At 43.0% G+C, this 12500-nt stretch overlaps 1 protein-coding gene across 2 annotated transcripts in view; it reads left to right on the top strand.

Moving 5' to 3' along the window:
• Window positions 1-12500, top strand: part of LOC135106918 (uncharacterized) — a 145067-nt gene that overhangs the window by 6439 nt on the left and 126128 nt on the right. The window contains exon 1 of one of the 2 annotated variants that reach the window (XM_064016358.1): window positions 4903-5137. The exons of the other annotated variant lie outside the window; for it this stretch is intronic. The gene's annotated coding sequence lies outside the window, so the exon portion shown is untranslated. Of the gene's footprint in view, window positions 1-4902; window positions 5138-12500 lie in introns of those variants that run through there. 2 annotated transcript variants of the gene reach the window in all.

Raw genomic sequence — 12500 nt, 5'->3', positions numbered from 1 at the left:
AGGAGGGTCCACTGAAGATGCCATATGTAAGAGGTGTTTTGGCTAGAGCAACAAAAAAGGCATAAAAAAAGAAGGCCCACTGAAGATGCCAGTCCCTAAAGTCCAAAATTTGAGAAGTATCTCGAAACCGCCCTCGTGTAACAGTTTAAATCAAAGGTACGAGGGAATACAGAAGCAGGCAACAGAGGAATACATTAGAATACGTGAGGAGCAGCGATACAGCAGCAGCAGCAGCAGCAGCAGCAGCACGAGTAGGCCATTGCCCTCCCATGGAATCATCTGCACCTGACCCTAATTACCAGGTAACACGATATAAAGAACTGCATCTTTTTCGCATTTAGAATTCCAATACAGTCCGAGATTAAAAAAAAAAAAAAAAATCGTTTTGGAGGAAAGAGTTTATATTAATGTTGGTCTTGTACATGTGAGGGACTTTGACATTAAGGCGGAATTAATGTTTCCCAGAGTCCCTTTAATTCGCCTTTGTGTTGTGGCTGTGGTGGTGGTGATAGTGGTAGCGGTAGTGGTCGTGGTGTGAGGCCTCAGACATACGCAGTGTTCCCTTAGAAATTACCTCTACATTACCACTTCCACCTTAACTTTTTTAACTTTTCCTATTCAGTCATTTCCATGCACAAAAACTTTACTGAGGGTTGCTGACTTTCACGCTGCACATTTCGTTGTAATTTTAGTTGCAGTCTCTCTTTTGTGTACTGTTCCGTCGCTTCCGCTATGCTCCCTTAACACTTTAAATGTATCTGCATTACGTGTGGTATTTTATTCTCGTGTATAGACATTTTACGTATGTTTGCGCACTTTCATGCCGCATATTTCGCTGTGGTTCTAGTTCCAGTCATTCTTTTGAACTATTCTGTCATTTTCTGCCTATTTTTCCTGCCTACTTCTAATTAAATTACATGGATAGAAACTTTATGAACAGCTCCTCACATTTCTTTGTAACATTAGTACAGGTGACTGTACAGGTGCAACTGTATCATTTATTATTTTCCAGATTGCTTCAGCACCTTAAATTCTTCCTATTGATATTTCATTCTTATCTAGGGAAACTTTATTACGAAAGGCTACTCACTTTTACGCTCATTTTTCCTTGTTTTTTTTTTTTTCTTTTCTTTTTTTTTTTTTTTTTTTTTTTTTTTTTAGCTCCAGTCACTTTTTATATACCTACACTGTTGCCTTGCTTCCGTATCGCCTTAGCATCTTAATTTACCTATATTTATTTCATTCGTATGTATGGAACCACTTTACGAATGGCACCTCACTTTTATGCTGCACAGTTCCTTTTATATCTAGTACCAATCGCTTTTTTTTACGCCCCTGCACTATTCCCTCACTCCCATGCAGCCTTAGGATCTAAATTTTACGTTTTCTTATGGTTGCTCACTTTTACGCTGGACATTTCCTTGTATTTTTAGTCCCAGTCACTTTTTATATACCTCTACTATTGTATTCCTTCACGTCCGTATCATTCCCGTGACCCTAAATTAAACTACTTTGCATACTTTCACATCACATTCTTGTCCGATGCTTCCTTATTGCCTCTTACCCTCAGTCAGCTTGCCGTCCGCTCCCCATAAAGGCTTGTCCCCGTGCCGAGAATTGCGTGTAATGAGCCTCCTGCGGTGAAAAGTCCAGGCTTTATCAGATTATTGAGTAAATCTTTCCTCATCCTCTCGTAGTCTGCAACAGTCACCCTTATGAGTTTGTGTATAAGTGATATGTACAGTTGTTTTTTTTTCCCTGAGTGGTAAGGCTCTTCACTGTATGGTTGGTTTTGATTATAAGAAGCTTAGGGTGGTGGTGTTAATATAATGAATAACAATAGTAATAACAGTACCAATAGGATTCATAGTAATCTTGGTTTTTGTCCTTTTAGTTCTATGTAGTTTCCAAATCTCTAAAAGGTCCTTCACAGACTCTCTCTCTCTCTCTCTCTCTCTCTCTCTCTCTCTCTCTCTCTCTCTCTCTCTCTCTCTCTCTCTCTTCCTTGAACCACGCAGTTTCCTCCCTTTTAACGTCTCGTAGGAGATAACATAACTAAACCATCCTTTCCAAGTAACACATACACGCACAAGAGACACTGAGTTATTTACCCTCGTATGCGTGTTAGTTACGACGCAAGTAGGGTTTTCTCCATATCAGGCTTACAAGGAAAGAAAAAAACTGCACAAGAAAGAAAAATTGAAAGGCCCTTCCCCCCCGCCCATAGGGTAAATGCCACCTTGAAAGAACTCCCTAAAGAAATTCTATACAGCAAAGCAAGGTTCTGTGAAGTGACCGTAAGGAAGTTGAAGCAATAAAAAGACGAAATAATGGAGTGTTGCTGTCTAGGTACTGCAGTGGACGGTGATAACGGAGGTGTAGACATGTGTTAGCTCTTCCCTTAAGGTGTGAGGATGAGTGGTGTTGTAAAGATGCAGAGAAGACGCGTCCACTAAGATTGAGATGTAAGATAGTGTGAGATGCTTGTGGACAACGAGGATGCTGGAGCGAGGGGGAGAGTTCTGAGTAAAGGTATGAGTACAGGGCGAGAGAGGACTAGATAGATTAACCGTGTGTGTGTGAGGGGGGGAGGGGAGTATAGAGAGAGAGAGAGAGAGAGAGAGAGAGAGAGAGAGAGAGAGAGAGAGAGAGAGAGAGAGAGAGAGAGAGAGAGAGAGAACGATAGACATATAAACAAATAGACAAGCAAACAGACAGATAGACAGGCAAACAGGCAAACAGGGCGACAAACAGACGCAGAGACAACCTTAGAGAGAGAGAGAGAGAGAGAGAGAGAGAGAGAGAGAGAGAGAGAGAGAGAGAGAGAGAGAGAGTTAAATTTATTCCCGTGAGAGTATGTAGTGCACTTATAACTCAAAGCAAATCCGTCCTAACAAGCACACGTCATAAGTCTTCTTTTAGCGAAAACAACACTGCCTTAATCAATAACTCGCTCGGGAAATTGATAAAGAAATGAATCTTGCGATTTTGAGATGGTGGTGGTGGTGGTGGTGGTGGTGGTAGAGAAGGGGAAGAGGTTATTGCTATTGTTGTTGTTGTAGTGTTGTTGATAAGGGTGTTACTGTGAGCGTTGCATAAGGACAGGTGTTCTCAGGATTATCCCCTTGTATGTAGTTTTCGGAATTTCTCTTTGTGGCGAAAATAAAAAAAAAAGAAAAGAAAAAGTAAGTCTACATTGGAAACTGTCTGTAATGGATCATGACGCTTCCTGCTCTCTCTCTCTCTCTCTCTCTCTCTCTCTCTCTCTCTCTCTCTCTCTCTCTCTCTCTTGCTCCCTCATTCACTAACTCTTATTTCACATCCGCTTTTTTTCTTATCTCTCCCGCATTCTTCTGAACAGGAAAGAAAGAAAGAAAGAAAGAAAGAAAGAAAGGAAGAAAGAAGAAAGAAAGAAAGAAAGGAAGGAAGAAAGGAAGAGAGAAAGAAAAAAAGAATAAGAAGCCGTTTGGTTTTTGAGATGGAAATTTACGTTGAAAAAGAATAATTGTAATTGAACCCTTGCGATGGAAACAGGAGTATAGAATGAATTGAATCGTTTGGTCCTCAAGATGAAAACGGAAAGAATCGAATTGTTTGGTTCTCGGAGATAAAGGTGGGAATAAGAACCAAAATTAAGTCGTTTAGTTCTAATGACATGAAAACTCCTCTCTTGAAAGTCCCTAGGCTGTAATAATAATGTAGAGAGAGAACACGGCAGACAGGTTGCCCTAGATCTCATTAATGAAGGAAGTGAACGTGTAATGATACTCTAAGTTAATCCTTGCACTACTAAGATAAAAAAAGAGTAATGATGAAAACCTCTGAATGATACTAAGAAGCCTGCATGGTTCTCAGTGCTGCAAGGAATACATACGTTTCTCAGCCTTCACTTCACTAATTGCTCTTGTTAATAGTAATAGTTAATAATAATGACGTGGTTATGAGCACCAACATTATATATTTGCTGTTAATGTAAACTAGTGTGTAAACTCTCTCTCTCTCTCTCTCTCTCTCTCTCTCTCTCTCTCTCTCTCTCTCTCTCTCTCTCTCTCTCTCTCTCTCTCTCTCTCTCTCTTATAGTTCTTCCTTCCTTCTCCCTCTTTTCTCTCCCCCTTCCTCTCCCTTCTCCTTCACGAAACTTGGAATTCACAAGGGTGTTGCTAATATCTCTGAGTCCTGGAGCGTCCTGATCGACTCGACTCGGATCTCATTTTGTGGTGCCTATTCTGTCTCCTTTAGGCTCCTCACACGCTTCGAATCTCCCATAAAATCCAATCCTTATTTTTTAAAATTATTTTTGTATTTTATCTGCGTGCGCATCTCTCCTCCCACACACACACACACACACACACACACATTCCTCCTTTCTTCTCTCTTTTCCTATGGACAAGCACTCTCGTTTCATCACCAGTAATTTGTCACAGGAATGACCCATATGTCCCTCTTTTTCTTTTTTGTCTCTTTTTCCTCTCAGTTAACTACCTGCTCGCTTCTCGCTCCCCCAGCCTCTCTTCTCCTCACTACACTATCCCCTGCCCGCTCCTACCGTCTCCAGACCTGACGCCCACACTTACATCGAACTGGATCTCTCTGTGTCACAACTCCCGTTGGTTCTTGGTTCGCTGTCTTTGTCGCCGATCCCTTTAGTTGTAAGCGCACATTCCTTCTTTGATCTCTTCACCTGCACCCTTTGCAAAAAGAAAATATTTCTGGATTTCTCTAGCGAGGCCAAGTAGAACTGTCATTCCCGCTTGTCTAAATCTTTTGCAAGCCAAGGGTATTCTGATTACTATCTGGGTTGCCAAGAAACGATGGTTCTCTCAGAGCTGCTTTGAGGAAATGCAACGTCATTGAGCCGAAAAGTTTACATATTCGGAAATTTTCTTGCAGAAATGTGGTCTGTAAAGTCGAAAAATCCTTAATTCATCTACGAGGGAAATCACGTCCCCGCAGAGAGTGCAGAATGGCGAGTATGTTGTGTTAGAGTGAGGTGTTGGAGGAGGGTGTGCACAGGTTTGTAAGTGGCGCGCGGGGAAGGTTGGGAAGGCGGCCGGCAGAGGGCTCAGGCTGAGGCCTGCAGTGGTAGCTAGTCAGTGGTGGGGTTGTAGCTCGATCTCGTCCACTCTGAAATATGAAGGTAAGTAAACCAACTTATAGTGGATAGATTACTTTGGTTCTATTAGGAAATGATGTATGTGTTGTGTGTACTCAAGATATCGTGCCCAATTGTGACGTTTGTGTCGAAAATCCAGTGTGGGTGAGGGTCGATAAATGGGAGAGAAACGTCAGATCTGTCTGTAACACGCTCCGGGGAGGCGGTGGAGAAAACACGTCAACAGAATGCCGAGTGAGCACCAATCGCAGCGGATATAATAGTTTAACGTTTTTCCTTAAAGAAACGTGGGGCAAGTGGAGGGATCGTGGGTGAACGTTGTTTCAGCAAAACAGGCTGTGGCGGGTGGGTTATTTTTAGTTGGGCTCTGGCTAGCAGACGACGCGCTCGGCGTATCGTCTGCTAGGTCGCGCGGGAACCGGGCAAGGGCTGGTGCTGCGAATCCCAGGCCCTGCGGACTGACAGGCAGGGACATTGTCTGGGCTGCGACTATGACCTTTTGCTGACAGATGTTGAGCGGAGCTGAACGCCATGTCGGGGAGGACGTGCGGGCGTGGGTCGCCGCCGCGAGTTTCCCTACTCAGGCGGAATCGATAGGACATTACTCTGTACTCTAACGGGAAGTCGAAACACATAAACAAACCATCGGCGCTACATCAGTGGGAGCGAATGAACTTGAATCGATCGAAGGCCAGCTGACAAGCTCCGCGGCCGGCCCGTGAAGCCCCTCCCCAGGGACCGCGTGTCTGGCCGGGCTGATGGGCGGCAAACGAGTCAGGCGAGCCAGGGTTAGGTTTCATGAAGCCCTTGTCTTGCCATGAGAATGAAACCCTAATCTGTTGTCTCGTGTCCAAGGTTGGCCGGAGGGCATGGCTGCCCCCACCAGGCAGCGGCCGCCTCGCATCATCATTGTCACGCTGCTCGGGAAACGATCGATTTTTGCCTGTCTGTTTCCCTTTTTTGGCATCTCCCCAGTGTACGGTGTTACATGGCCTGATCGGGGGAAGACTCAACTAATATCCTCCGGGTCTGTGGGCGCAGCACCGCGATACCGGTGTGGTCTGCTGCGTGGGTTGGTGGAATTGGGGTTTTGAGGAAAATGATAGTGTAGACTAGTGGGGGAACGCTATTAAGTGCGTCCAAAGCCTCTTCATGTGGCACGATTGATGGTCATTCATAAAATATAGGTATACGTGTGTAGCAAAGCAAGAACTGCGTGGAGTGGAAAGCCTTCCCGGTGCCAGTGCTCTCTACCTCTTTTTTGAGTCAAGAGGTCGTAAAGGAATCTCTCTCTCTCTCTCTCTCTCTCTCTCTCTCTCTCTCTCTCTCTCTCCTCTCTCTCTCTCTCTCTCTCTCTCTCTCTCTCTCAGTCTGACGGGTCCTGTCTGCATTGCGGACTGGAGTGTCAAGGCGTTGTTTGCATCCATCGCCCTTGAAGCTGATTTGGCTCTCAGGTGTTGTAATAGTTTCCGTTATTACGTTATTGATTGAATGATTGATTAATTGAGTGTCGCGTTCTCGTATGTCCCGTGTGTGTGTGTGTGTGTGTGTGTGTGGAGGGTGCCAGAAGTAAGGAACAAAGTCATCGTTAATTTTACCATAATACCCAACAGACGACCTCGTAGATTCATCCTGTTACAAAGAAAAAAAAGTAGGATACGGGTAGGACGATTCTGTTATGACGCATCGCTGAGGAGGAAGACCCAAGGCTCGCTGCAGTATAGGTTATTTGATAAAAGCGAGGAATGGCACTGACTGGATGTGGTGGCCGGCGGGGAGTGACAAGACAAGACTCGTATATGGACGCCTTGGCTATACCACGTATCCCATTTTTATACGTCCTTGTGTGTGTGTGTGTGTGTGTGTGTGTGTGTGTGTGTGTGTGTTTGTATGTATGTATGTACGGTTCAAGTGCCCATTATAGGCAGCTCCCGCCCACGGCTCGGTCCCTGATGGGTGGAAAGCTGCCAGACTTACGCCACCCACTACCATCACCCAGCCGGTACCTTGGGCTCCTGACACCGGCGTGTTGCCTCGCATGGAGTGATTGGCACGAGGAGGACTGACTGACTGGTTGACTGGAAGAACACCTAGTAGTATACTGAGATTGGTGAAAGAATATCAAACTGACAGACTAGGGGAATGATTTAAGGGAATGGTTAATAGACTGGATGACTGACTAGAGAATGCTTAACAGACTAGATGACTGACATTAGTGGAGGAATGGCTAACTGACAAACCGGAGGAATGATTAACTGATTGACTGATATGGACAGTGGAATGCGTGACGCTGTAGAAATATTTGGCAGACAGACTGACTGGTTAAAAGAAACTGTCCGGTTTACTAACGAACTGGCGGACCGACTAATGATCAGTGCGCTTCAAAATTCTAGCTGACTGGATGACAGAGAAGGCACGCAAGGAATGACTGTCGTAAAGCGGTGATCGATTGACAGGTAATCCTTCTGACTGAATTGAGTGAATCCATGACTGGGCCATCAATGGACTGGCAGATTAGAGGCGTGAGCAGCTGACAGTTAAAGATGAATATGTGACAAGTTACCGAGACAGAAGATTCATGAATGTCATTACTCAGAAACTCAGAACCGCTGCATCTATTCAGGGAAGTTATTATCAGGAATATGTTAACCGCCAATACTATTACCTGTTCCGTTCCATGTTTCTACCAAGGAACATTGTGCGCATGATCAACTTCTTCGAGGTTGCGAGTGCACGGGTGATTGCTGTTGTTATTGTTTCAACACCTACAGGTATAGACTTGGAGCTTCGAAACCTTGACTTGCTTCAGATTGTATAGTTCTTTTCTTATGCTGTTATTTCCGTTGCCATATACCACTGTCATTCTTACACGTACTACTACTACTACTACTACTACTACTACTACTACTACTACTACTACTACTACTACTACTACTACTACTACTACTATCAACACCTTTGCCATTGTTTCACGACTACTACACCTATTACTGTTTCGAATTTCAACAACAACAACAACAACAACAACAACAACTACTACTACTACTACTACAACAACAACAACAACTACTACTACTACTACTACTACTACTACTACTACTACTACTACACTCCTACCACCACTGCTACAATTCTGAACACATTAAACAAAGAGCAGAAAGTCACTACTTCCATGGAAAGAAACCGAACGAATAGAAAAAGAAAATGAGGGTAGTGAAATTCTAGCCTTCTAAAAACAACCCTCATCGTATTTGAATATCACGTGTCACCGTCACTCGTTTGCGTTGAGGTCACGGACACATAATGATACTTCTGTTCTTTTTTCTTCTCCTCGCTCTGAGTACGTGTGTGTTCTAGATGGTGGCACGCGCAGTTAGGACAGTGTTAATGTTATCTATACTTTATAGATTTATTTCTTGCGATATTATTACGTACGTTTTATTGGGCCTTTCTCTGTAGTGGTTATGGTCAGTAGATAAACGATAATGATAATAATAGTAATAACAATAATAATAATAATAATAATAATAATAATAATAGTGTGTGTGTTTGTGTGTGTGTGTGCCGGAGGAGGGAAAATAAATAAAATGATGATGGTAAGGAGGAACAGGAAGATGAAATAAAGAAAAAGAAGGAGAAGGATGAAGGGAAGGAATAATAGAAGACTTGAGAATAAAAATATAATAGAGGAGGAAGAGGAGGAGGTGGAGGAGGAAATAAAAACAAACAACGAGGACGACGAAGAGGAAGTGAAAGTAAAGGAGGAAAAACAAGAGTATGAGGAAAGGAAGATCAAAATAAGAATAGAGGAGGAAGAGAAGGAGGATGAGGATGAGGAGGAGGAGGAGGAGGAGGAGGAGGAGGAGGAGGAGGAGGAGGAGGAGGAAATATTTAGCGTTGTGGGGTGTTTGCGTGGGTCTTAACTGTGACACGAGGTGGAACAACGTGCACTCAGGTTTAGTTATAATAATGACCATAGTAGTAGTAGTAGTAGTAGTAGTAGTAGTAGTAGCAGAGGGAAAATACTATGACAGCTTTTGGTATGGAATAATGGTAGTGATAATTGATAAAAACGAAAAATTCACTAGTATTTCCATGTTCACTTCCACGCTCCCTTGTGCCTACACCACTCGTCCCTTCCGGCTCAGCACTAGCATCAGCAGCACCAGCATCAGCACTAGCACCAGAAGCAGCAGCAGCAGCAGCAGCAGCAGCAGCAGCAGCAGCAGCATCACCCTCACACGTGCCCTTTGTGCAATCAGAATAATGGGTGGCAGTGAGAAAGAGAGAGAGAGGAAAAAAATAAATAAAAGTGATCGCCGGTGGAAAAGACTTAACCTTCTTTCATTTGAGGATAATATGCCGCACGAAGCTGAAAGAAAATGGCGAACAATAGTTAGAAAGAGAAAAAAATAGAGTTGGAAATAAAAGATTGTCACCGGTGCTCATTTATTATCGAGAATACAGCCTTGTCTGCCTCAGTGAGAGTTGAGGTCCTTGTGAGCCGAGTTGGTTATTATTGCAATGGATTGTGCTGCTTGGCGACCTCTGGAACATACTCTTCGCTGCCTCTCTCTCTCTCTCTCTCTCTCTCTCTCTCTCTCTCTCTCTCTCGCGGAAAAAAAAATGTGTCGTATCACTCTCACAATTAAAAGACGAAGTAATTATTTTCAGATTCTTGTTTCTGTTGTTGAAATGTCCTTTGTTTTGTATTTAAATGTAGTACAAGCTCGTTTTCTTTCTCTTTCTCTCTCCTGCTGTAAAGATTCACTGTTACCAATTTTAAGGACCTGAAATGCTTGTTTTGAGATTCTTCTTATTGCTATTGGAGTATCTTTTGTTCTGTATTTTGATATTTCACCGAGTCTCGTTCTCTTTTCTGTCAGTGGAAGAAAAAAAAATATATATCACTCCCATTAATTAAAAAACTGAAGTACTTACTTTCTGATGTTGTTGCAATCTGAAGTGTGAAATGTCTTATATTTTGCATTTCAGTTTTGCACAGACTGTTTATGTTTCTCTCTCTGTCTTGCAGGAAAGATGTATCACTCATAATTGGAAGCCTCAATACTTGCTTTATGATTCGTATTGTTGCTATTTAAGAAAGGGAGAGCAAATAGGAAACGTCATCTATTTCATATTAACATTTTGCACACACTTTTTCGTTCTTCCTCTCTTTCTTGGAGGGTGGATGTATATACCACTCTCATAATTAAGAGCGGAAATGTCTTCTCTGTGACTCTTGCTGTTGCTCTTTGAAATTGGAGCGTTAATAAGGAAAGCAATTTGTATTGTATTTATATTTCACTCTCTTCCACTGATGCAGATGCGTTGATGACCTGAAGGAGGAAGGAAGGACGGAGGGAAGGTGTTAGTGTCAAGAATACAGCCATTGTTAAGGCGAAAAGACAATGATTTAAGTGGAGAATTCTTTATTTCCACTCCTATATTCCCTCAAGTCGCTTACTTCCATTGATGATGATGATGTTGATGACCTAAGGAGGAAAGGAGTTAGTACAAGGCCACGTGTTCAGAATATGGTCATTGTTAAGGCTTCTGAGAATGTTTAAGCCCCCCTTGACTTGCTTACCTGCACCATACACAGATAACCGGTCGATCTCTCACGGGGACATGCACACCTTTATAATACGTTGTGTAACTTGGTATGAAGGAAGAAAATTGATGAGTCCGCATTAGACATTAGACAAGACGGAGCAGAAAGACAAAAGGAGAGGGAGAAGAGAGGGGGAAATACAGAGAGTGAAGAATAAATGTTTACAATAGAATACTAAAATATGTTGAGACGATTCCTAATAGTAATGACTACACACACTTTGATTAATTATATTAGTCCATATTAGACAAGAGACAACGACAGATCAGAAGAGAGAGAGAGAGAGAGAGAGAGAGAGAGAGAGAGAGAGAGAGAGAGAGAGAGAGAGAGAGAGAAGAAGAAGAAGAATTCAGACAGTAAGAGTGTGTGGAATAAATGTTTGCAGTGGAATCTGTTGAAACGTTAGCAATATTGACCACACACACACACACACACACACACACACACACACACACACACACACACACACACACACACACACACACACACACACACACACACACACACACACACACACACACACACACGAATCCTCTCAACCATGTTATGAAAATGCCTTACATAATACTGAACTGGGGGAGGGAGTGGGATAGGTAAGGAAGACCCGGACAGACAGACGAGCGGACGGACCATCCTTGGAGAACATTGCCAACGTAGCTTTGGAACCAGAACGCCGAGGGGATTACGAGGAAATTATAATAAAGTCGATGAAGAGCTACAGATGGGATTGGGCTAAGCATGTTGCAGATGGAAACGTTTAGACGACCAAGCCTTTACGGGACGCTGAGTCGTAGCATTTTGACGAGATTAAGAGCAAGTTTAGGGCCAAGATACGACTGAAATAGTGATGCGCCAGCCTTTACTACCACGTCAGCCAACCGGTCGTTAATTTATAAACACGCTAGAGGCCGCTGGTCCAACGTACACGTGTCAGAAAGTTGCATAGTTTATATTAAAAAGTGTATATTGTTAACTGCTTGTATAAATGTAGTGCTCTTTTTATTTTAGGTGTGAAGGGGACAAGCCAAGTGTAGAAAGATGAAATAAGGGAAGCAGATCGGGGGCACAAAAACTAGGAGAAAAAAAAGGCTGATAGGTTTCCTTCCCCCAAAATATTAAAAATACGAAAACAAAAAAAAACTCCAAATCAGAGACCAATTTAATTCCAGAAACTACCATGGAAGTAATAATTAATTCCAGTTAGAATTCAGATATTTCCTTTAGTCACTGTATAAACTCTGAAAAATGACAAAGCGGTAAAACTTAGGCGGCGTTAGTGTTCCGTCGCAAAATTTTAAAACCGCATCACGGAAGAGCTCCAGCACAGCAAACGGGAAGCATCGTGTTATGGGCAGCTGCGTCCTGTCCTCGCCGCCGCCAGACGAAATATCTCCTCCATAATAGACGGAAAAGCACGGCCAGAGTTCCCACACATTTCTTCAGCTCGCGACGGGGTGCCTGGACGCCCTCAAAGACACGAACTGGAGAAATGCGTGTCGCTTCGTGGCCAGCAAATACACTGCAGCTAATATAGGTCCTACCTTTCCACCGCCCACGTTAATAATTGTCATTTCATTCTTTTTCCCTTTTTCATCCGCCCTGTTCTTCCCATTCCTTCATCTTTTCTTTTTCGATGTCTTCCTGTACCTTGTCATCCTTCTATCCGTAATCCTCATCTCCATTTCATTCTTTTTTTCCCCTTTTTCATCACTTTTCTCTTCCCACTCCAGTATATTCACTCTAATAACCTTCATCTCTTCGTTTTCTTTGTTT

This window comes from Scylla paramamosain, chromosome 14 (genome assembly GCF_035594125.1).
Source record: "Scylla paramamosain isolate STU-SP2022 chromosome 14, ASM3559412v1, whole genome shotgun sequence".
Taxonomy (NCBI): Eukaryota; Metazoa; Arthropoda; class Malacostraca; order Decapoda; family Portunidae; genus Scylla; species Scylla paramamosain.
Note: the sequence above shows the minus strand (reverse complement) of the source record. Positions and strands in the feature narration are given on the sequence as shown.